General features: G+C 41.2%; 1 non-coding gene across 1 annotated transcript; it reads right to left on the bottom strand.

Annotated features, from left to right (window-relative positions):
• Nucleotides 1-237: 237 nt before the first annotated feature.
• On the bottom strand, nt 238-345 carry LOC112713446 (small nucleolar RNA R71). Its single transcript, XR_003158419.1, has one exon. It is a non-coding gene; the product is annotated as a small nucleolar RNA R71 (small nucleolar RNA).
• Between the last annotated feature and the right edge of the window lie 2325 nt (nt 346-2670).

The raw sequence follows: 2670 nt of genomic DNA, 5'->3' as shown, positions 1-2670 counted from the left end.
TTTTATGGACTTCCATCAGAAAATCCCTATCAGTTTTTAACTGAGTTCTTATAGATCTGTGAGACTGTAAAGACGAATGGAGTAGATCCTGAAGTCTACAGGCTCATGCTTTTCCCTTTTGTTGTAAAAGACAGAGCTAGAACATGGTTGAATTCACAACCTAAAGATAGCCTGGACTCATGGGATAAGCTGGTCACGACCTTCTTGGCTAAATTCTTTCCTCCTTAAAAGCTGCGCAAGCTTAGATTGGATGTTCAGACATTCAAACAAAAAGATGGTGAATCCCTCTATGAAGCTTGGGAAAGATACAAGCAGCTGACCAAAAGGTGTCCTTCTGACATGCTTTCAGAATGGACCATTCTGGATATGTTCAATTATGGTCTATCTGAATTCTCTAAGATGTCACTGGACTATTCTGCAGATGGATCCATTCACCTAAAGAAAACGCCTGCAGAAGCTCAAGAACTTATTGACATGGTTGCAAATAACCAGTTCATGTACACTTCTGAGAGGAATTCCATGAATAATGGGACGCCTCAGAGGAAGGGAGTTCTTGAGATTGATGCTCTGAATGCCATATTGGCTCAGAACAAAGTGTTGACTCAGCAAGTCAACATGATTTCCCAAATCTGAATGGATGGCAAAATACATCCAACAGCACTAAAGAGGCATCTTCTGAAGAAGAAGCTTATGATCCTGAAAACCCTGCAATGGCAGAGGTAAATTATATAGGTGAACCTTATGGAAACACCTATAATTCATCATGGAGAAATCATCCAAATTTCTCATGGAAGGATCAATAAAAGCCTCAATAAGGCTTTAATAATGGTGGAAGAAATAGGCTCAGCAATATCAAGCCTTATCCATCATCTTCTCAGCAACAGACAGAGAATTATGAATAGAATACCTCTAACTTAGCAAATTTAGTCTCTGACCTGTCTAAGGCCACTTTAAGTTTCATGAATGAAACAAGGTCCTCCATTAGAAATTTGGAGGCACAAGTGGGCCAGCTGAGTAAGAAAGTCATTGAAACTCCTCCTAGTACTCTCCCAAGCAATATAGAAGAGAATCCAAAGAGAGAGTGCAAGGCCATTAATATAGTCAATATGGCCGAATGCAAGGAGGAAGGGGAGGATGTGAATCCCAATGAGGAAGACCTCATGGGACGTCTCCCAACCAAGAAGGAGTTCCCTATTGAGGACCCAAAGGAATCTGAGGCTCATATAGAGACCATAGAGATTCCATTAAACCTCCTTCTTCCATTCATGAGCTCTAAAGACTATTCTTCCTCTGAAGAGGATGAAGATGTAACTGGAGAGCAAGTTTCTCAATATCTAGGAGCCATCATAAAGCTAAATGCCAAGATATTTGGTAATGAGAGGAAGCATGAACAGCTTCTCTCAATGCAGAGTCAAACAAAGACCCCACAGTCAAACTCTAAGTTTAGTGTTGGGAGGCCACAACCAAACTCTAAGTTTGGTGTTGAACCCCCACATTCAAACTCTAAGTTTGGTGTTGGGAGGTCCCAACAATGCTCTGAACATCTGTGAAGCTCCATGAGAGCTCTCTGTCAAGCTATTGACATTAAAGAAGCACTTATTGGGAGGCAACCCAATTTTTATTTATCTAATTTTATTTTATTTTCATTGTTCTTTTATGTTTTATTAGATTCATGATCATGTGGAGTCACGAAAAAAATACTAAAATTAAAAATAGAATAAAAAATAGCAGAAGAAAAATCACACCCTGGAGGAAGGACTTACTGGCGTTTAAACGCCAGTAAGGAGCATCTGGCTGGTGTTCAACGCCAGAACAGAGCATGGATCTGGCGCTGAACGCCAGAAACAAGCATGGACCTGGCGTTCAATGCCAGAAACATGCTGCACATGGGCATTGAACGCCCAGAATGAGCATCACTTCGGCGTTTAAATGCCAGAATTATATGCAAAGGCATTCTACATGCCTAATTGGTGCAGGGATGTAAATCCTTGACACCTCAGGATCTGTGGACCCCACAGGATCATCTCAGGATCTGTGGACCCTACAGGATCCCCACCTACCTCACCCTCTATTTCTCTCCATTCATGGTCATCCCTTCTGTTTTTCATTCACCACTCACATCTATCCACTCTTCCCTATACACCCCACCTACCTTCAAAATTCAAATTCTCTTTCCAAACCAATCCCACCCATATAGCCGAATACACACATCCCTCCATCTCCTCCATATCTTCTTCTTATTCTTCATCTTTTCTTTCTTCTCTTGCTCGAGGGCGAGCAATTTTCTAAGTTTGGTGTGGTAAAAGTATAGCTTTTTGTTTTTTCATAACCATTGATGGCACCTAAGGCCAGAGAAACCTCAAAAAAAAAAAAGAGAAAAGGGAAGACAAAAGCTTCCACCTTTGAGTCATGGGAGATGGAAAGAATCATCTAAAGGGTTTATAGCTCAGTAGTAGAACATTTGACTGCAAATCAAGAGATCCCTAAGATACCTCAGAGGATAAATTGTCCTCCACACAATTATTGGGAGCAACTAAGGATAGGAGCACCAAAATTACTAGGGATCATGCAACAGAAGCAAGGAAGAGACATAGAGGAGCTCAAAGAGCACCATTGGTTCTTTAAGAAGGTGCCACCCTCACTAAGGTGGACTCATTCCTTGCTCTTATT

This window comes from Arachis hypogaea, chromosome 9, assembly GCF_003086295.3.
Source record: "Arachis hypogaea cultivar Tifrunner chromosome 9, arahy.Tifrunner.gnm2.J5K5, whole genome shotgun sequence".
Taxonomy (NCBI): Eukaryota; Viridiplantae; Streptophyta; class Magnoliopsida; order Fabales; family Fabaceae; genus Arachis; species Arachis hypogaea.
Note: the sequence above shows the minus strand (reverse complement) of the source record. Positions and strands in the feature narration are given on the sequence as shown.